Below are 23,733 nucleotides of genomic sequence, written 5' to 3'. Positions count from 1 at the left end.
AGCTCGATTCGTTTGCTTTTCTCTTAAACATGTCTCGCCTCGACTCGACCGCAATAAATCAGTCAGATGGCGCTCACAACGCGAGACCAAAACCTACACAAAACGAAGTTCTCCACAAATAAATACCGTCTCAATACATCTTCAGCGGCTAATTATTTCAACACAATAACACTGATGCACAATCCTATGTGCTAAAATCAGCTCTTGCGCTCATCATATTCATTAATTATTTCTTAATACCATCCCGCTATATCATCTCAATTTATCTCAACTTACAGAAGGCCGGAGTTCAGACACAGTTCCTTCCATCGCAGAGTTAACCACAGTTTCCCTAGCTCACAAGCTAAAAGTTTACCATTACCTCTAACAAAGATATGAGAATGTACCTGAAATGAAGTGAATTTACTTTGAATATAACCAGAATTTAATCTCAAATGGAAATAAATAAAATAAGAAAATAGAAGAAAATATAAGAAAATTCGATAATGTTGATTGGACCAAGCCGTAGCCGACATTTACCACTCTCATCCATGGCACGTGGTGTTGCACATTTTCCACGCCATTTATCCGAAATGGTGCCATTTATACACTCACGACACACTTTTACATAGCAGCTCACGAACAGTTTGCAAACTGCACTGTTTCAGAACACTGATACTGTTGCCCCGAAAGCTGATAATCATCTCTTTTTGCCATTCGGATGAATCACCCCTTTTACCCATGACAGCAACGAATGATATGTATATAGATGACCCTCCACACGCTTTATATACCCAACATGTCACCCCAGGGCACATCACGGCAGCTGACGTCAAATACCAAAAGTGTTTACAATAATATGACTTGACTGTCTATGTATGATACATATCAGTATTATTATATGTACATAGTATTATTATTCATTGGTATCAATACCACAAGCGTAGACATTACATACAGATGATGCTTGGCACTTACTGATAATAAATACCGTATTACTACATCGGTAAAGCACATTGATCAAATAAAAAATTAACAGTCTGGCTTTTCAGCGGCTTCTTAGAGAAGCTGAAAACTGTCTAGGGTCATAGTTTATAATTTCCATTATCCCTGTTGATTTCCCAGTTTCGTGCCAAAAAATACTTAATTAAAAGTCCCACCCAATCAACACTATAAGTAAGATATAAATCTTATTAGAAGTAATACTAGATGCGGTCAATATCTGACCATCCTCAGCTGCAGCTTAAGAACTAAGAAACACATTACATATAAACAATTATGTGACAAACAATATGAAAATTAGAAAGTCTTCTAAGGCGAGTCCATTAAAATATAGGTTCAATAAGAAACATCCACAGTGTATAATCGTAAAATCGTATTTAAGGTTTGTCCTATGAATTATGAGAAAAAATTTTTAAAGGGAAGTAAATCCTAGAACCTACTGGATTGAAACACAGTTTAATTTCCCAATTTCATATCGGTCCATTTGACCTTTAAACAACGCATAGTAACTTTTTGAGGATATCTCCCTTTCATAAGGCCTACCGGCTTTGTTCCTTTTGTAACAACAAGGTATTAGCACTGTCTGCGGTATTTTATAACACAAAAGTACGAGAGATTGTACTGAATTACTTGTCAACAATGAAAATTTTGTAAATAGAGTAGGATAGAATAATTTTGCTGTCGCTGAGGACGATCACATAATAAAACAGTTACATTTATTGTATACGTATAAATAAATTCGTATCTTCCTCTTTATTAATGCCTGAAGATATGGTCTACAAATGATTGATTTTTCTTCTCTTGTAATGGATATTACGTCGCACCAACCCAGATAACTCTTATGCCAACTACGGAATAGGATACTGTTAGAACGGAGAAGGAAGCGTCCGTGGCCTTAATTAAGATACTGCCTCATTATTTGCCTGGTGTGGAACTGGAAAATCATTGAAAACCACTTTCAGGGATGACAACAGTGGGGTCCGAACGTACTATCTCCCAAACCTCGCAGTCAACAAGATCGGTTTATTTATTTGTCCGGAAGCTATTGAATATTTAGTCACCTTCTGTAAATGTGATCGATGGTATCATTAAGGGCAACACAAAGAACTCACATGATGGTACAAGAATGAGCGAAATACTGTTTGCTGATGAAATTGTGCTGTACACTGTACAGCTTTCGGCGGAATCTCAGCAACGTTTTGAGGTCGTATGGGGTCACTGTAAGACTCTTCTGATCATTTAGGCAAGCTCATGATTCTTCAGTTTTGGGATCACTTTTCCAACTCATTCCACTACCGTATCATCAGTATATTGAAGAACTCATCGTCATATAAAACAACTTGTCCATCCGTCGTGCAAGCATCAGTTTCTTTTTTTTCAGCAAGGTCAACATCGCCAGTTCAGGTTGCCCCTCTTGCCCTTCCTCAGAAATCCTATTGGCCAAGCCTGTATTGATTAAAGCAAGTTGTTTTTGGAGGTCTTGACCGACGAAGCAACCTGCTTCATTGGTAGGGAATCGTCTTTGAACAGTAGAACAAGTTGAGTTGACGAGATGGTTGATGATGACATGCCAAGAAGCTTTTCTTTAGAATTTGTTTTACATCGCACCGACATATATAGGTTTTATGGCGACGATACGATAGGGCTAGGAGTGGGAAGTAATCGGCCGTAGCCTTAATTAAGGTACAGCTGTAGCATTTGCCTGGTATGAAGATATGAAACCACGGAAAGCCATCTTTAGGACTGCTGACAGTGGGATTCGAACCCCTTATCTCCCGGATGCAAGCTCACAGCTGCGCACTCCTAACCGCACCGCCAACTCACCCGGTATGCTAAGATGCGTACAAGCATACAATGCAATAAGAGAGTAGTTGAAAGGTACAAAGATTGTCGTTCATTATGCAAACTGATATATTTACGTTCTCTTCCTGAACAGATTGATGAGCAATAGTTCTGGATATATTACATTTACACGTCTAACGTTCTATTCTGTGTTACATGTCGTAAACTGCTCAAAACTCGTTTAGGTAGGCTTCTGTTACGTAAGAAGAAGAAACTTCTAAGATTTTCAGTTTGTCGAGCACGAATATAACACTATAAAATGTATGCAAAAATGACTATTATAAATGGATTACATGTTTCATTCTACAAGAATATCCTCAGTTCTAACAAATTACTTAAACCATGTATCTAAATCTTACTCTTTACAACAGTTTACGTTGCGTAAACATTTCATTGATTTTGTATTGGTGATATGAGACAAATGAGATATAATGAATATAGCCCTTTTGTTGGCACTTATGTAACTTTGATGCAGTTTGTGTATTTATCTGTGAACACCTTCCTTTGGTGCCAACAGTTGGACCTGATTATTAATTTATTTCCAAGGAGACCCTAGCCTGTCATTTGGCCGAGATGCTCACTCCTATTCCATAGCAACTGGTATCCCGACTCTCAGGACCACTCACATGGCCATTCAGCCGTTTTCTATGCTTCACAAACAAGGACGTAGCTACAGGAGATCTATTCCAGGAACCACTGTAATTATTAAAACTATATTAAATGTTTGTTTTTGCGCGCGGCTGTGAGCTTGCATCCGGGAGATAGTAGGTTCGAATCCCACTATCGGCAGCCCTGAAAATGGTTTTCCGTGGTTTCCCATTTTCACACCAGGCAAATGCTGGGGCTGTACCTTAATTAAGGCCACGGCCGCTTCCTTCCATCTCCTAGGCCTTCCCTATCCAATCGTCGCCATAAGACCTATCTGTGTCGGTGCGACGTAAAGCCCATAGCAAAAAAAAAAAAAATGTTTGTTTCTTCGTTAACATTTACTGTAACTCTCTTTTGTTTCAGGTAAGCCATTTTAAGGAGCTCTTTCAACGCCGACAGCTTCTGAACAATTCAGTACAAAGGTACGTCCATTACTGGTTGATGTTCAGTTTGTTCTCATTGTAACTTTCTCACTTGCATGCTATGCAAATCATGAGCATGTTATTAGACTCACTGATGAGCACTTTCATAAGCAGCGAGAGAAATACGCTAAAGATTTATTTAATAGCAATGCATTTGTTCATTCCTGCAGTGCGTATGATCCATGAAGGGATATGGTTATATAGTACCGGTCAAATGTTTAGGACCACATAAAGAAATCACGAAATGTCATCTAGAACCTAAAATTTTGCCACTATACATCTGTAATTTTCTTTCTGACATCTCACATCTAATAGGATATATGTCGCCTGATTTTATTGAGTTGGTTCAAGTACTGCAGATGTTATGAATTTTTAACTCTTGGAAGGTCGCAACAAAAAATCAAAAATTTTGGTAATATAATGTACTGAATACTCTAATTGGTTGCAAGTATCACCAACAAGATTTTTCTGTAGACTTAGGAATTGGTGGGGGGCCATTTTAGTATAAATATAAAAATTCCGAAAACATGCGGCACCGGTTTTTTTCGTGTTTAATTTTTTTGAACCAGGGCCAAAATTGTTGATTTTTCTTTGCCTTTTTCATGTATGGCCCAAGGTCTTAGTGTGAGCTATCGGCGTCAAACTTATCTGCCCTGATAGTTTCATTTGAACTCTGTGGATGGCATCCAAGAATACGTTTCTGATGTCGATAGTTCACACTGAGACCTATGACAAGAACAAGGAAAAATTGACTATTTTAGCACTGGTTTGAAAAAAAATTAAACCCAGAAGAAATGGGTGCCGCATTTTTTTGGAATTTTCATATTTATACTAAAATGACCCCTAACTATTGCTAAGTCTTTACATCAATCTTGGTGGTGATACTTGAAACCAATTAGAGGATACAGTACATAATATTTCCAAAAATGTCGACTTTCTGATGTGACCTTATAACATTTAAAATTGTATAACTTGTACAATACTTGGCGTAAATCACTGAAATCAGGCGATGTATATCATATTAGATGCAAGAGCTCAGGAAAAAAGATACAGAGGTCTAGTAGCAAAATTGTAGGTTCATGATTGGAACTTCATGATTTTTCAATGTGGTCCTAAACTTTTGACCGGTACTGTACGTAACTCTATGTATATCTCGCTCATAATCCTAAATGAATTCATTCAAATTTATCCTGATCTATCCAAAGGAAGAATAGTGCATAGCCGAGGACGTTTGTGAAATTTCTACTGTAAGAACTGATGGTTCCGATATATTTATGTCGTCAGCTTTGTGATAGGCAAATAATTATTTCAGAAGAGACTGAACGTACGCTTCGGTCCTTTCAACAAAGTAGTACATCATAGCTTCACGTACCGGTGATGTTCAATCCCCACTATTGGAATGCATGTGTTCTGTATACTGATAAAGCGGCTTGACAAATATTTTTGCCGTACAACACATTCTGTAACATATTTCTGATTTTTTAATTTTTTTTCAGAGCCATATAAAATGTGAACGTATCATTTCTAATTCTGAAACTCTGCATTTGACATTAACATATTAACAGGATTAAAATAAACCAGTTTCGCTCATGGCGGTCGGGATTGTTGTCCTACTGAACATAAAAGGGTTAAGGAGTGTAGTTTAGTACTTCTCATGTCATAACTGGCTATGCCAAGAAGATCAGGTACCAGGTTGAATAACTGAGATGTAAGATTCCTGGGCTTCTGAACCCCCAAATTGGCAGATTTGATCACGGCTCGCTCTAGCAGCATTTGAAGGTGCTCAAATACGACAGCCTCGAGTTGATAGGTTATCGGGCAAAAACTCAGGCTTCTCTACGTCTCCAAAACAGCAAATGTTGTAAAACGTAAAACCGTTAAAATTATTATTATTATTATTATTATTATTATTATTATTATTATTATTATTATTATTATTATTATTATTATTATTATCGTGGTTTCGTAGATCACAGAGGGGTGAAAGAAGGTGTGGGCTTGAATGGGTCGATCTACAATAACAAAGATTCTTTTTAAAGTTTGAAATAAAGGTTATATTTCTTTTCAGAAGACAAACTTAACAACAGTGCATCAGGTACAATGACAACTTTGATATAAAAATAGAAAACCCCAGAATAGGGAATTTAAAAAATGTTAGGCTTTAAGCTCCAAATTTACAAGTTTACAATTACGCCGATATAGCGTTTAATTAAACACAAATTTCCAGAGCACTTTGCTCCAACCGTTACAAATTTACGGCCTTCCACGGGCACCACTCAATATTACAGCAATATTAGCAATCCCATAAGAGCTTACATGCTCTCCAACTTCAACCAAGGAGGCTGTGCTCCCAATTTTTTACAGCCTACTCAAGGCGAGTACACCAAAAATCTTACAATTTCTGGCCTCTCTAGGCCCAACCTACAATTTACAATTTTTGTACACAGGGGTATCTAGTACCCATACTTCTGGGCCTTCGTTAAAAAAAGAACAATAGGTTAATTTACTGGCCCAAACTCAAAATGAATGGAGGCGTACACTAGCGCTCCTTGAAAAGTCGGTTTTAAAACCCTACTTGGGCTAATCCCACACTACTGAGGTGACTAGAAGAACAAGTTACTTGGTAATTTACAGGAGATAAACGATTACAAAATCGTAGCCACCTCAAGATAAATTGGAGGGGAACTCGAGAGGGTAACGCACTCTCTATCCCCGATTTACAGTTTAAGACTTTATGAAGTTTTACATTAGCAAGAAGTAATTTACATTTTAGAAATGGATGTTTACAGAGTTAGAAATTAGAATCTTCCCCTCGGGTAGGACTGCGGAGATAGCTACAGATATATAAAACTGGTGGCCATTACCTGGGCTGCTGTATTGCCTTCCAAAGAATGAGGCGCCCCGCCTCCTATCTTAACACACACACTCAGTAGGTCGACGATCAATAAGACAAGGTAGCTTGAAAAGCCGCAGCTTATATACCCGAGGGGATGTTTCGAGAAGGCTCTGGACTAAATCCGGACACACCCTCTCATTTTTATTGGATAATTCAAAAGGTACAAGAAGCCTATTATTGAGTGAAAAATAATTACAGAAAATTTCTGATTGGTCAGATACAAAAGCTGGCGGAATGAGAGTGTTGCCAACCTTGAAATATTGAAATAAATGAAAGTTAGTTTAGTTGTGAAAACCAATGAACACAAAACTTCCTTAAATCACTAATTCTTCTACCTTGCGCCAGAGTGCATTACCTCAGTTTTTTAATGATATCTATGGAGAAAAAGTTCAAACTTCTTGACGTAAACCAAAACAAAACAAATAAATCCAGTCAGTTTAGGCAACTTCAAAATAATGCATTACTCAATTATTCAGTGGTGACATCTTCTGGTCAATGTCCCAACTTCATGCATTAGTGGTTTCAAGCTTAGTTTGATAGATAGAGTTCCTCAAGGCGCTTCTTTTAAATGTGCGGGGTTGAGGTGTACCTCTCGGTACAATTATTATTATTATTATTATTATTATTATTGGGCCGATGACCTTCGATATTAGGCCCCTTAACACAACAAGCATCATCATCAGCAACAATTATTATTATTATTATTATTATTATTATTATTATTATTATTATTATTATTATTATTATTATTATTATTATGTCAGCCACTGTTCTAGTAGATTAGGTTGATAATAAAGCCCTGCGTGATCAAGTATGAAGAATATAGGTTAAATGAAATAGCCTGACACCCGGCGATATATGCAAACCACCAAACGTTTCCGTACAGCAGTATTGTATGCTACAGTCGAGTACGAAAATCTTCCAGTCTCTATGTTCGGTCCTTCATGTCTGTTTCAAATGTGTTCCTTCAGGTAATTCCTTTGTTTGACATAGAAACGTACGACCACCAACAATAACATAGTCATGTGGTATGATGTTCTTTTCAGTTTGAATTCCCATTACGTGTGAGAAATTATGTTTTCAGTTATTAGATACTAGTCATTAATTAAGATAATTTTGTTAACATGTTGAGTTCGAATCCCACTCTTGGTAGCCCTGAAGAGGGTTTTCCGTGGTTTCCCATTTTCACACCCGGCAAATACTGGGACTGTGCCTTATGTAAGGCCACGGCCGCTTCCTTGCCGCCCTTATCCCCTTCCTGTCCCTTCGTCGCCATAAGACCTATCTGTGTCGGTGCGACGTAAAGCCAATTGTAAAACCAATGAGATATCTTTCTTTCTGGTTAAAGGTTTGGGTCAACCTTGTTCCACAGTCCCCTGTCCACTTGATTGCTGAGACTGTGTCATAGTTAAGGTAATCATAATGCATTCAGCTTACATTCGGGAGGTGGTGAGTTCGAATCCCGCCGTCAGCAGCCCTGAAGATCGCTTTCCGTGGTTTCCCATTTTCGCAGAAGGCAAATACTGGGGCTGTACCTAAATTACGGCCATGGCATCTTCCTTCCCAATCCTACCCCTTTCCCATCCTTGCGTCACCGAAAATATTCAATGTGTTATTGCAACGCTAATCCTCTAGCAAAATAATAATAATAATAATAATAATAATAATAATAATAATCGGAGAGTTGCTCCATTTTTTACCCTAAAACTGGGACATGTGCCTCAGAATTTGAAATAAAGAACTTCCATACTATTTCCCAATTATGACTGTTAAAATTCCCAGAGAAAGTCACTCTCATGATTTGCATACATCGCATTTCTGATCCACCGAGGAACCTACGTACCCCATTAATACGAAATTGGTTTCTCACGGCCTCGCTAGGTCAACTGGCGAACTATTTGGTATGACTGGTAGTGAACCCGGTCTTGAAAGGCGAGCAATACGGCTGAGGAAGTCGCCAAGCTCACCACGTTACACTCCAAGCACTTGTTCCGAAAGCTCACATTTTTATGGACAGAGTATAGAAGAATTTCGATTAGCTTCATGTGTCCGAATTCTGCTCGGTGATTCAATACGGCGAATACGCACCTGTGTATAATCGGGTCTTTCAATTATCATCCAATCATTTTTGTGTCCCGCAGGGTACAGCCCCAGCATTTTCCGGCGTATAAATGCGAAGACATAGAAAAACATCTTCAGGCCAGCCAACGATTGCGTTCAAACCCACCACCTCCTGAGTTCAAAGCTTGAAATGGGGCCCATTTGTGTCAATACATTGTTTCAGTTGAAGTATACCATGGGTATTTATCTCCTGGAGGTGGTGATGGTGATTACCTTTTTAAACGAAAGTACGGCTAGAAACGGAAGATGTCCGATGATACTTCGAAGATATATTCCTTTCTATTTTTTCACAGTTTGCTTTACGTCCCATTGACACAGATAATATGTCTTATGGCGGCGATGGGTTAGGAAAGGGCTAGGAGTGGGAAGGAATCGGCTGTACATCCCCAGCATTTTCCTGATGTGGAAATGGGAAACCACGGAAAATTGTCTTCAGGGCTGCCGACAGCGGGGCTCGAAACAAAGCTGACAGATACTTCGAAGAATGAAGATAGCATCAAAATGCAGAGAATGTTCATAAAAGGAGTGGAAAAGAAGACCTCCTATCATCGGAGGTCAGAAGAGAACCAGGGTTAACCAAGGAAGATCTGATACGAAATGGTGAAAGTGAGGAGCCTGGGGCAAATAATTCGAACCAATCCAGTCTTAGCTAGGATTCATGTGGTCGCATGTTCTCCCTAGAGTCCCTAGGGCAATTATTCCCAACTCAATGCACTATGACGTCAGTACCATGCGCTTGCTTCCTGGATATTCCCAGACAGCGGGTAGGCAAGTAGATTTTGTAGCGTGACATACTGACGCGGGACAAACTTTGTATTTTGCAGTTGCAATTCTTACATTGATTCCGGCGAAGTACGGTTTGTTTATTTGCGAATTTCACAACCAGCAAGTACAGTAATATAATTCCTCTCAAGTTGTAAATAAATAAATAAATAATTATTATTCGTATTCGTTCCATTAATTATTGAAAGGACATATATTCATATAACCCTATTAATTTACAATAACCCCTCCCATAAATAACCATTACCATCGTGTATATTAATAAATTCTATTACGTATGAAGTGCTAACATAGGTCCTCAAATAAATATTATTTATATTTGTTTTGTTAAATAACGAACGAATCACTTATCCTATAAACAATTACAATGTAATAAAACATAATTTGATAAATAACGCAATGCTTTTGTAAATTGTACCTTTTCACTGCGTAAATAATTTTACCCCACACTAAAATGTTTGCAGTGTTGTCCTCCCGATTAACAAATAACAATAATTCTTCCCATAAGGAAATAAATATTCTCAATTATTTTTTCATTTGCTTTTCGTCACACCGACACCGATAGGTCTTATGGCGACGATTGGATAGGAAAGGGCTAGTAGTGGGAAAGAAGCTAGCATGCCCTTAATTATAACAATAATGTTATTGATTTTTACGTCCCACTAACTACTTTTTTGACGGTTTTTGGAAACGCCGGGGTGCCGGAGTTTTGTCCTGCGGTAGTTCTTGTACTTGTCAGTAAATCTATCGACACGTGGGTGGCTTATTTGAGAACCTTCAAATACCAACGGACTGAGCCAGGGTCGAACCCGCCATGTTGGGCTCAGAAGGCCAGCGCCTCAACCAGCTGAGCCACTCAGCCCGGCTGGCCTTAATTAAGGTTCCTGGCGTGAAAATGGGGAACCACGGAAAACCATCGTCAGGACTGCCGATGGTGGGTTTCGAACCCACTATCTCCCGAAGTCAAGCTGATAGCTACGTGGCCAAAACCGCACAGCCACTTGCTGAGTAATAAATCTTTTGAAAAGGGGAAGCTGATCTCGGTGGAAGAGGGACATGCTTCGCTATCTCGAATGAAACTAACTCGCAACCGGAGTCGTCACTGGTGCAGAACTGTACAGTACGCACGCAGTCGCCTCGCCAGTCCAGCAGTGAAATATCAGCCCGCTGCGTGGAATCGTTGAGTTGGAGATAATTGCCCTAGGGCAGCGGTGTGCAGATGCTGGGTAACTGGCAGCGAGTGGTTACGCGGGCAGCGAGCGCATTGCATTGGCATACGGGTGTGACATCACAGTCCACTGTGCTCTAGTGCAGTGGTATTCAAAGTGTGGTACACGTACCACTAGGAGTACACGGGTTCATCTCAAAGTATACGCAAATTTATCGTAGCTTCTAACTGATTTCAGTGAGCAGTTCAGAAAAGTTTTGAGCCTGCGTATTGTCAATAAATTCCGCTTTTGATTTATTGTTCTTGTCTACCACTACACAGAGAGTCCCCTTTCCGAACTATTCATTCTAAAATACATAGGTATATAAAAATGCTTACTTATGCTGCATTGCTCCTTTTTAAATTTTAATTCTGAAATCCACTCATTCACTTCACTGTTTTCAGTAACAGTGTATATATAATACAATAGTAATTGATGCACTGACATTTCTTTTTTTAATATAAAATGCTATTTATTAGGGGCGTCGACCTAAGAAGATCTTTTGCCCGTACTTTGGACCATATGTGATGAACCTGCGTGTATTTTGAAATTGCGGAAGTGCGAAGTGTTGAATGTGAGGAAAGGAACATTAAGGACGATACAAACACCCAGGTCCGCCTCTGTGGTGTAGTGGTTAGTGTGATTAGCTGCCACCCCCGGAGGCCCGGGTTCGATTCCCGGCTCTGCCACGAAATTTGAAAAGTGGTATGAGGGCTGGAACGGGGTCCACTCAGCCTCGGGAGGTCAACTGAGTAGAGGTGGGTTCAATTCCCACCTCAGCCATCCTGGAAGTGGTTTTCCGTGGTTTCCCACTTCTCCTCCAGGCGAATGCCGGGATGGTACCTAACATAAGGCCACGGCCGCTTCCTTCCCACTTCCTTGCCTATCCCTTCCAATCTTCCCATCCCTCCACAAGGCCCCTGTTCAGCATAGCAGGTGAGGCCGCCTGGGCGAGGTACTGGTCATTCTCCCCAGTTGTATCCCCGACCAAGAGTCTGAAGCTCCAGGACACTGCCCTTGAGGCGGTAGAGGTGGGATCCCTCGCTGTGTCCGAGGGAAAAGCCGACCCTGGAGGGTAAACAGATGATGATGATGATGATGACAAACACCCAGTCCCCAGGCCAGGGATATTAATCATGTACAATTAAAAAAACCTGACCCGGCCGGGAATGGAACCCGGCGCCGCCGGGTGACAGGCTGACGCGTTGCCCCCTACACCGCGGGGCCGAAATGTATTGATGTTACTCGTATACATCTCGTTGCTACGCAATGAAAACCTCGTAATTCCACTTACGAGAAAACCACGTTCCTCCATCTGTCTTGTGAAGGCTTGCCGCGTTGTCTGAGAAGGGAAGAGAAGACACCAATGGTCGAATAATTGGGCTATCATCAACCAATGAAAATACCAGGAACAGTTCTTAGACCATTGCTGACCGCTCAAATTTATACTTATTCCGTAAACTTTACTCCAAAGGAGTGAACGAGGCTCCCTTTGCCTAGCGACGATCAGTGTACATACATTATTCTTCTAGTTTCGTTTCGGCCAACTAAGGACCACGTCATTTCAACTGTTTCCCTTGAGCTTTAAATGTTCGTCCAGTATTACTTCATTCGTGTACGTTGTTTCTCCTTTCGCTCTTCCGTCCATGCCTTTCCAGTTTTCATCTTACGGCTTTGGTTGGAAACTCTGATGTTCTTGGAGTTTTTTCTTAAGAGGGACACCCTCCTGGATATCTTCAAATGAGATCCCAGTCTCCTGAAGATCTTTCTGTACCTCACTGAACGATGCCCCTTTGCCTTTTTCTCTTGGAGGAAAGTGAAAATGTGGTTGGTTAACCGTGTTGACTTCATTCGGGCCATGTGTTCATAAAAAGTAAACCTCCTTTTCCGTATCACGTCGGTTATTTTCTCCACATACGAGTACAACTCCTGGTTGTGCCATCTCCTAAATTCGCCGTTGTTTTCGACTGGACCTAAGATTTTCCTCAAAATCTTTCTTTACTTGGCCTCCAACTTCTCCATCATGCCTTTTTTGTTCATGGCGAGACATTCCGCTGCATGTAGAGCCTCTGGCCGGATGACAGTGCAATAGTGTTTGATTTTTGCATTCAGAGATATAGATCGTTTGTTATAGATATTTTAGTCAAATGGTAAGCCATTTATTGTATATACATTATTATTATTATTATTATTATTATTATTATTATTATTATTATTATTATTATTATTATTATTATTATTATTATTATTTGGGAACAGGATTGAGTTGCGGCTTAGCTGCTTGCCTGTCATCCTGGCGATCGTTGTTTGATTCCTGATGTTGCTGAGGTAGGGTTTTCAATTGAAAATCCCGTGGTTTCAGGAAGGGCATGTGACCTGCAATCCCCGGCCACAAATCGTTCATGCCTCTGTGCGTGCAGGAACCATGAGCAAGCGGGATAAGCTGTGGATGATGATGATGATGATGATGATGATGATGATAATGATGATGATGGTGTTGATGATGAAGACTGTAGTTAATATTATTTGGTATCCAGCAATAATCATTTGTTATTTCTAGTATAAACGCAATTTACTCGTACTTCGGGGTATGAAGGTAAAAAAGGTGCATTTTGGAAGTACTATGACCTTATCGGTCATGTACATATTTATTTATTTATTATTTGGCAGTGAAAAGCCTTTGTAAAACTCCCTCGTACATGTTACAAAAAAAATTGCATTAGGTTGCACCTGCTTACACAACCTTTGTAGCCTGCTAAACACCACTCCGTCTTAACTAAAAGAATACACAAATAGATAGAGAGAGAAGAAAATGTCAAGCCAGAAAAATCGATAATGATACCTTCACCCGTTGAAAAAATGGCCGAACACGATGTTGCCAGCTCGCGAGATGCATTTGTATGATGAGATTTCGAGACATTCATAATATTTAATATGGGAAACCTCGGGATGTTATATGATTTCATCATAGACATCTGCCAATATTCCAATTCTTTATAATACATTAACATGTGGAAGAATACGCAATCGTTGCATTATATAACACGCTAAGGGTCATGACGCGTCCTTTGTACGCAGCACTCTCATGGAGGACATTGTAGGGGCATTATTTTGATAATTAATTTTAAATAAATGGCCGAACAATTCAGGTTCCGCACATAACCAGACTACTTAAGAATCTGAGTCACACGTTTGAGTGTATTACCGATGTTATACGACATGTGGAACTATTAATTTTAAAAAAGTAGTGGGGATTAGCCACTGTCTCTTGCAAGAGTGGGGGAAAGTTTATAAAATTAATAGCGGTGATGACAACAGTATCCACTTCACGTGAAGGATCCAAAGCAGAACCACGGTCTGATGGTGTTCTGATCTATTTAATGTTTCAGACTGTAAATATACAGTTTATATCTTCGAGAATATTATAATTGTCTACAAACAATAGTATTTAAAATAGGTTGAAGTTATGTGATCGCAAGAATGGTATAATTGTAATTTTTAAGTGATGCAACAAGTGTTAATTTCATTAAAGGGTAATAATTGTATTTTTTTGTGTTAAAGTGACGCAACAAGTGTTAATCTCATAAAAGCTGTTATAAGTGTAGAAGATAACCATTGGATTATGAACGCGCTCAGCGGGAGTAGCAACGGACATGAACACGTGACCAGCGTCAACACCATGGAAGCTTAAAAAGGAAAATGAGGGTCCTACCCGGGACCCGAACCTTGGATTGTTACGACATGATGATAAGTACTAAAATGAAATAATTTTTTTAATAAATGCGCGGTTATTCATTATGCAGATCACATAAATTAGGTTAGACATGTAAATTGCATGTATTTTTTTAATTAGAGAGAGAACTTGTGAGTGGTCTTCATATTCATTTATGTTCATTTCATGGAATTAATAGTCTACTCCATGGGCTTAAATATATATAATTAACGTAATGCATGTATTTGACGTGATAATAAAATATTAGTTAGTCTGAGAGTGCTTAGATTAGGTAAAAGTAAATGAATGTAGATTTGTTTTGGCACTGAGCCAAGCCGTAATTTTGTATAATTTATTTACGTGATATCCAAGCTTATTATGATAATGCATGGTGATTATGGTTGTAAAAATGGATTATCGACTGTTGACGTCAGGATAGGAAGGCACTCTTATTTTCGCGCAATTTGCATGATAATATTTGTAGATGGCTGTATTAATTATATGCGTAACTTGTGACATGCCTGGACATCGAACAAGCGCCCTCCTATTGAGATTAGCGTTTTCCTTTTATGTGAAATATTTTCCCTTTCTATATATGAGAATAACATTATTGATATATTTAAAATCCATATTTGATTTTATTGGTATGAGTTTAAAATGTAGGAAAAACCTAGGATGTATTCTGTAATCTAATGGAAGCGAACCTGGTCATTCTAATTCTGAGGATGTGAATATGATAAGATAAAAGGTGGCCTGATATTGAGTTAAAGAATTGTGATAAGGCAGTGAACTAATAAGCCAGTGGAGCTTTGGAAATATGATATGAGAATATATAATGAAATAAGATTATTTAACAAATATGTGTTCCAAGGGAAACGATTTGCTTTCACCTTGAGATGTTGAAAGGATATTTCTGCCACACCGGGCCATTATTTGCTAGGGCACTGACGTCCAGAGATTTACGATGAGGGGAGTCAGAAGAAGGCTTGCCCCTTGTAGAGGATTACTGTATGCTGTATTGTTCGAGCTATTCCACTTAGAATGAAGGCAGTGCGACACCGATTATTGTTTAAAGGATTCTTTTACTTTTCCATGTAAGATTTTATAATAATATTTAACTAACTGGAACGCCAGGATTATTATTTATTTGTTGACCCTATGATTAATTAAGAAAGGCAGTTTTTTAGTCCCGTTTGTCGATGCCATCTTGGATATCATCGGTTCGAGTTCTGAGGCAACCATGGATTTTTGTTGTCACATAATTTTTTTTACAGCCAATTGCATGTGTATATTGTTTATTGTTTCTTTCCATATTATGTGTACATATTTTCCTTTTTTATACATTCTTTTAGTCGTGTTTCACTCTTTATGTGGATGACAAATCGAGTTTCATTTTCGTAATTTTTGTCATTGGATTCATTGGGATGTGGGTTCGATTTCTGGACCCGACATCAGTCATTTTATTTTGATTAGGATTTTATCGACTAGCATTCACTTATTATTTGTTTACTTTTTGTAATATAATTATTTAGCTAGGTGACCACTTCAAGTTATCTTCAATTTATTTTGTTGTATAAATAACTGCTTCTTCTGATAGTGAAGAAAGTTCTTAATGATAACCGTCGCGTTTATAAGGATATTTCTGATTTTTTTTAAAAAAAGTATGTTATACAAATTATAATGTAATATTTATCATCATGTCGGGAAGAAGAAAGAGGTAAAGGAGAAATAAAATTTTGACATTTTGCAATTGGTATTTAGTCCAATGGACATTGCATATTCAACATTGATATATTATAAATATTCAGGGTCAACTTTTAATTAATTTGATTTATCAAGGCTCAATGAATAGGTATTTAAACTTTTGTCTGCCTGTCATTTTGCCGAATAACATTGTATCCCAGTTTTCCTTCCGTTCATTTATGCCTTTAAGCTAGTTATGTGTTATTTTCTTTGATCTTTCGCCGCGAACGCACCATGGCCTTGGGAGGTCGGTGGTTTGATTCTATGGAACGGAAGGGTGCAGTAGACCCTTGCACGGTCGGAAGAGCTTTTGCTCACCCACCATTTCTGAAAAAAATTCTTTTTCGTTCCTTACTGATGAGGTGGCATCTGACTCTAGACTAAAAAGGTCCCTTTCCATCAACCTCCTTGGCGTATGGTGCTATATGGCGGTATCCCGACATTTTAGGGATTATCATGCAGTCAATTGGTTCTATGCGGCAAATGGCGTGGGGTGGAATGGTAGCATTTGGCGCCCAGCGTTTTGGCATTTTCTGCAATTTTAGGCATTTACAATGTTAGATATTTTCGGCATTTTCGGAATTTTTGAATTTTTCGGCATTTTCAGAATTTTTCGATGTTTTCGATAGAGATAATTTCAAATGATAACTTTTGCGAAAATGGGCGTCAGGCATGGTAATGCCATATTTAGGAATATAGGACTGACCAATTATTATATGAAGGAACACGATGGTTGTTCAATTTATGGGATGCTGATAATTGGATCAGTATGAGAAGTGAATGACGGATTAAAATTAATGTGATATTTATGGCGAAATGGAAACATAGTCGTGGTTATAGTCTAAGTGACGATAACCAGGACAGTCATTCATAGTAATTGAGGTACCCAAAATCATGTAGGGATTTAATTAAATCCCAGGAGACAATAAAATGGTTTTCCCAAATCTGAGGAAAAATGAATATCGAAACCTTTCAGGTAATCATATTCATGGGTACTTGTCAGGAGGTACTGGTTGTAACAGGCCTCATTACTCATAGTGAATCATTTACTAAATTTGTGTTAGTGTTTCGCGGTAGGTAAAGGTGACCTCAGGCCTTTAGAGTTTGTTGTTAAATGGCAGTAAGTTAGGATTCATGTGGAAAGTTTTGGGACGGTATTACCCATTGTATGAGGTGTATCTGCCTCAATACTTGAAGGATGGCCTAATTTATTGGCATATACCACCTGTATTGGTATTTAATTTGCGATATTTTTATTATACGAACTTATTCTAAATTAAAAATAATAATAATAATAAATATAATAATGATAGGCTACATATTTAAAATATTGTGATGAAAGGTACCCTTCATAAATTATACTGTTGAATAATTTTGAGATAGCTGTATTCAGGCTATAAATTTAATTCAAGTTACATTGTTGTGAAAATTTTGTGATTTTGGATTGAGGTAACCCTGAATTGATTTCATTTTCAAGTTGATTTCTCCTAATCCGAGGTTCGAGTTAAGGGGGGCCCACTTTATTGAAATATTGTTTAAAATGGATATGGAAGCCATGAGGGCTATGATAGAGGAAGTTAAAAATATGATAGGTCAGAATAGTGAAGACATTAAAGTGAGTAGGGAAACAGTTAAGGACATGATTGATCAGAAAATAGATCAGAGTAATGAAACAGTTAAGGACATGATTGATCAGAAAGTAGATCAGAGTAATGAAACAGTTAAGGACATGATTGATCAGAAAACAGATCAGAGTAATGAAACAGTTAAGGACATGATTGATCAGAAAATAGATCAGAGTAATGAAACAGTTAAGGACATGATTGATCAGAAATTAGATCTGGTTAATGAACATATGGAGAAAATACAGAAGGAGTGTAAGGAAGGGAGAGATGAAATTAATAAACAGATGGGGGACTTTAACGTACGGTTGGAGGAAACAATTGATCGTTATGATGAACTGGTAGGACAGATAACGGGGTACCAGACACAATGTGAAAGGAACACAGCACAGTTAGAAAAACGACTGGATAATACGCACGAAAAACAGGAACGGCTAGAAAACTCGTTAGGCACGGTAATTGAGCGCGTCGAACGTGTTGAGGCTCAGACATTAAATATGGGGGAACAAATTGATGTTCATATTCAAACGGTGACAGATCACCAGGAAAGTACAGATAGGATAATAGAAGATGTTAAGAAGGAGGTCCATCAAACTCAGGTCGATATGCATGACATTCGGAACCAAACCAGCGCGTTGAAACAGGAAATTGTTACCAACGTGGATAAGCGAATATCTGAGGTCAGAAAACAGGCATTCGAAGGAATAGTCACGATCCAAGAGGAGGTACGGAAGAATGAGGATAGGACGTCAGATAGGATCGAGGAATGGTCGCATAAGATGCAAAAGACGAAGATGAAAGTAGATATACATGACGACCTTATACATGAGTTGAGAGAAAAGATTGTGAAACTGGAATTACAGGATGACTTTCAGGAACTAGGAATAAAAACAGATCCGATAAAAAAAAGCTACGTTAATCCTTATGATCTTAAGATAGAAGGAGAAGGAATGGGTTTATTCAAGGGTGTGCAGATCAGATATCGGCGGCACAGATGCATAATTCTACAACATTGCCGATTGAATCCATACCGTTTTATAATGTAATTCGGATGAATGAAGATAAACCGAAGCGATTCAAACCAGGAGGTACTGTAACACCAAAGAAATTTTTGGCTGAGATGGACGGTTACATGGTTGACTATCAGGTAGCTCCAGAACGTAGATTAAGGGTCGTGGAGAAATTCTTAGAGGACCAGGCCTTGGTATGCTTTCAAGCTTTCAAATATTGTTTTGATAGCTACGATACCTTTAAGAGAATCTTTCTCGATAAATACTGGGGAATGGAAACTTAATTAGGATTGCGTTTGGAGCTGTATTCACGTCGTTATTCCATGACCGCCCCGACACGATTTTGTGAACTTTTCACCGGGCAATTAGTGAAAATGAGGGAGCTGGATAACCCTCCGGCTGAAGTGGAACTTCTATCGGCCATTACTAAACAGTTCCCAGCTGATGTTCAACGAATCTTGATTGCAGCGAATGCAAAGACGGCTGTAGAAGCAGAACAGATCTTACGACACCTCGACCAAACATCGAGTGGACATCAAACTAGGGCCAGACAATCAGAAATGGTGAATACATTGGATTGTCAAGAGAAACAAAGTACAATAGTAGTCAAAGATCAAGGCACGAATACCACTCAGGGATATGTTGGTAATCGAAATATTAGGGACACCCGATGGAATTTTCGTTCTTGGGGAGAACCTAGACGACAATATGGCGAACAGCAGTACAGGCAAAGGGGCTTTAACAGAGATCGTCGGCCCTATTCTAGATGACCACGTCGGAACGAAGAATTTCAGGCAGCAGAAAGAGTACTACCAAGGAGATCTCGAAAACAGAAAGAGGGAATCTCAGCAATATGTTAGAGATTTAAATGGGTCTAGACAAGGGAAAGACATATGGGAACAACCCATACGGCGGCTGACGGAAACGGCGGAATGCCAAGGAGCCGAAAGTCTCGCCTTACAGAATCATAAAGCTAATTAGAACAGGTTAAATCCTCGTGCCCCTGAATATCAGGCTAACGAGGAAATCCATCCTAAATAAAGCGCGATTGCTAAGCGAGGAGATAGTCGGAGTTTCAGAGGTTATCAATCCTCAGACTCATACATGGACTATAGTAACGACCGACACGTGGGTGATACAGCCGGATGAGTTATTAGAAGACATGATCCAATTGAATTCAAAGGTCGTAAGAGAATTGCCGGTAATCTACATAAGAGTAAATGGAGTACGGGTTCGATGCTTGGTGGATACAGGCGCAAGTGTCAGCGTCGTATCTAAGGCTTTGCTGGAAGAATTGAAGTTGAAAAACCGCATTCCAGTAATTCCAACATCGAATATTAAAGTTCGTGGTGTGATACCCGATCGGACTACGATTTGCAATACTCAAGCTTATCTTGATTTGGAACTGGGGGACAATATTATTTCACATCCGTTCATTGTACTAACAAAAATGGAGTACAATGTTATTATTGGGTCAGACTTCCTACGAGAATATAAAGCAAATATCAACATGGATAGTAACGAGATTTGCTTTACATTCGACTCAGTCCAAAAGCAGATGAAATTGAATGATGTTGAAAATTTAGATCAAGAAGAGGTGATTTGGAACACTCAATTATGTTCGATACCAGAAAGGGAAGAAAATTTCTAAGAAATGGAAGAGATAAGTAGGAAGGTCATCGATGAATCTGGAATTATGGTCACGGCGGCGAAAGAAGAAGAAGAATCGTTATATGAATCCTTAGTCCAGAAGAAGATCAGTGAGGCCAAGATCGGAGATGAGGAAAGAATTCGTTTGCAACAAATTATTGAACAACAAAGGGCAGTTTTCGGATCAAGACCTGGGAATATTCCAAATTTTCAATACACATTAGTGGTAAATAGCTGGGAACCTTTTCGACAGCGTCCTTATCCTGTACCAGAGAAATACCATAATCAAGTAAGCCAGATTATTCGTGAAATGGAAGAGAGCGGCCTGATTTCTAAATTCCCCACACCATACCTAAATCCGTTAGTAATTGTAGAGAAAGCAAATGGCTCATTAAGAGTATGTTTAGATGCCCGGGCAATAAACAAGCGCCTAGTCCCCGAGTATGACCAGACTCCTTGTATCAAGGATATTATGAAGAAATTTCATCTTATGAAGTTATTCACAGGGGTTGACTTGATTTCGTCATTTCACCATGTGGAACTTGATCCAAAAACTAAAATATTAACAGGTTTTATGTTTGATCAAACTACGTATGTTTTAATAGGCTCCCATTTGGGATAATGAATGCAGGATCTGCCCTCATAAGAGCTTTAGATCGAAATTTGAGTGATGAAGTGAAAGCCTTCACAATAAGATATGTCGATGACATTTTGATTGCATCAGAGACTGTAGAGCAACATCTCGAAAATATCAAGAAATTACTTATAGATTTGGACAGAAACAATTTCAAAATTAATCTCTCGAAATCCCAATTTTGCCAAAGGAGCATTTTATTTTTGGGTCATATTATTGATTCTGAAGGTGTGACCCCAAACCCAGTAAAAATTCGGGCCATTCAGAAGTTTCCGAGGCCAACTAGTGTGAAACATATTAGGCAGTTTCTGGGTATTTGTAATTTCTTCGCGGACCACTGTTCAGGGTACACAGAGGATGTGGCCCCTCTGCAAAATTTGATGAAAAAAGATAATCGATGGAAGTAGGATGATGAATGTGAGGCAGCATTCGTAAAAACGAAGGAACTCCTCACAAACAGCGTAAAGCTCGGGTATCCAGATTATAAAAAGAAGTTCATTGTACAGACGGACTCATCAAATGTAGGAGTAGGCGCCGTCCTGTATCAGGAAGACCCCGAAAAGGAACCGAAGATCTCATTTTTGGCATTCATGAGCCGTGAGTTACGAGCACATGAATTGAAATATACCGTAACTGAGCTTGAGATGTTAGCCATTATAACAGCCCTAAGTCATTGGCGGAAATATATTTATGGTTTCCCCATTGTATTGCGAACTGACCATAAGGCTCTTACTTTTATGTTAAAATCAACCATGACTAGCGAAAGAGTTAATCGGTAGTGTTTGTTTGCACAGCAATATGATTTGACAATAGAACACTGTGCAGGCAAAAATAACGTCATTGCAGATGCACTCAGTCGGAATCCTGATCCTGAGAGTACTTTCGTCCATCAGATCCAGCTTGTGGATGAGGATCGTAAGACATTAGAGAAATTAAAAAGCATCGGTGAGGAACAAGAGAGGTATCAGGAGACGAGTAGCTTGATTGACTTCTTCAAGCGAAGAATCCAACCAGGCACGGCAGAATATACAGAGTTGGAGAAGCGAGCGGAGAAGTATAACTACTTCAATGGCATTCTGCATAAGTTCATCGACGAAAATCATACACGATACCGAATTCTTGTACCACCAGTTCTACAGAATGAGTTGGTGTGGTTAGCCCACCGAGCCATAGGTCATGCAGGAATAGATAAAGTGTCAGCAACACTGAAAGAGGCATTCATTTGGCCTAATCTTAGAAAAATAGTCCGCTGAATATTGGTTACTTGTGACACGTGTCAAAGGGTGAAGCCTAATACCTATTTGTTGAAGCAGCTACCACGACCTTTGCTGCCAAGTAAGGCTAAGGAGCTATATGCTTTGGATTTTTACGGCCCGTTACCACGTGCTAGGCGTGGCCTGCAACATATCCTTGTGTGTGTGGACTTATTTTCAAAGTATGTAAAATTATGTCCGGTCCAAAAAGCCAATACCCGAGCGGCCATCAACCAAATTAAATCTAAAATCATTCCTAAAATGGGAAAACCGGAATGCATTCTGACAGACCATGGTTCCCAGTTCACTTCAGGGGTTTTCAAGCGTGACATTGATCAATTAGGGGTGAAACACCATTTAAGCTCTATTCGTCACCCCGAATCTAATCCTACAGAACGAATCATGAGGGAGATCGGGAAGTTTTGCCGAACCTATTGCCCCGCCAACATTGGCGTTGGGTATATGTCCTCCAAATTATTGAAGAATGCATAAATGGGACTGTACACGAGTCAACTGGCCAGATCCCCAGCGTCACCCACTTTGATGAGATGCCGAAGAGACCATGGCAAAATGCCATACCATGTCCACAAGATCCGCGATTTTCAGCAGAACTTTGTATCCAGGCAACAGCTGAATATCTGAGACAACAAGCAGAGAAAAGATTGCGACGACTTCGAGGTAAGAGATACCATCGACCGCTGAGGGTAGGAGAATATGTGTTGGTAAAGAGACCAGCAGTGTCAGATCCCGCCAGCAAAATTTATCACAAATTTGCGGAGTTGTACATTGGACCTTACAGAGTAATTGAAAACCTTGAAAATAATGACTATAAAGTCCAAAGCATGGATGGTTTAACCGAAACCATATATAATGCAGCCAATTTACGGCCATATTATCCACCAGGAAGCATTAGAGCAACTTTGGACCAGCCAGACCAGAACTCCGAGGAGGAAGGAGAGGATCAAGATGAAGGTGATGACAACATTCAACAGGATGAAGAAGATGAGAATCTTGAGGAAGCTGAAGTCCAGATGACAAGAGTTGAACTCCAAGAAGAATATAGTATCCCATGATGTCAAAATTGTGAAGAATTAGAACAACGTCGAGAAATTTTGGGTCAACTTGCTTTTATATTCGAACGGGATAACCAAATGTTTAGGGTTGAAAACCAAGAACTCATGAGAACAATACACTGCCAATGAGACCAC

This window comes from Anabrus simplex, chromosome 2 (assembly GCF_040414725.1).
Source record: "Anabrus simplex isolate iqAnaSimp1 chromosome 2, ASM4041472v1, whole genome shotgun sequence".
In the NCBI taxonomy this organism is placed as follows: domain Eukaryota; kingdom Metazoa; phylum Arthropoda; class Insecta; order Orthoptera; family Tettigoniidae; genus Anabrus; species Anabrus simplex.
Note: the sequence above shows the minus strand (reverse complement) of the source record.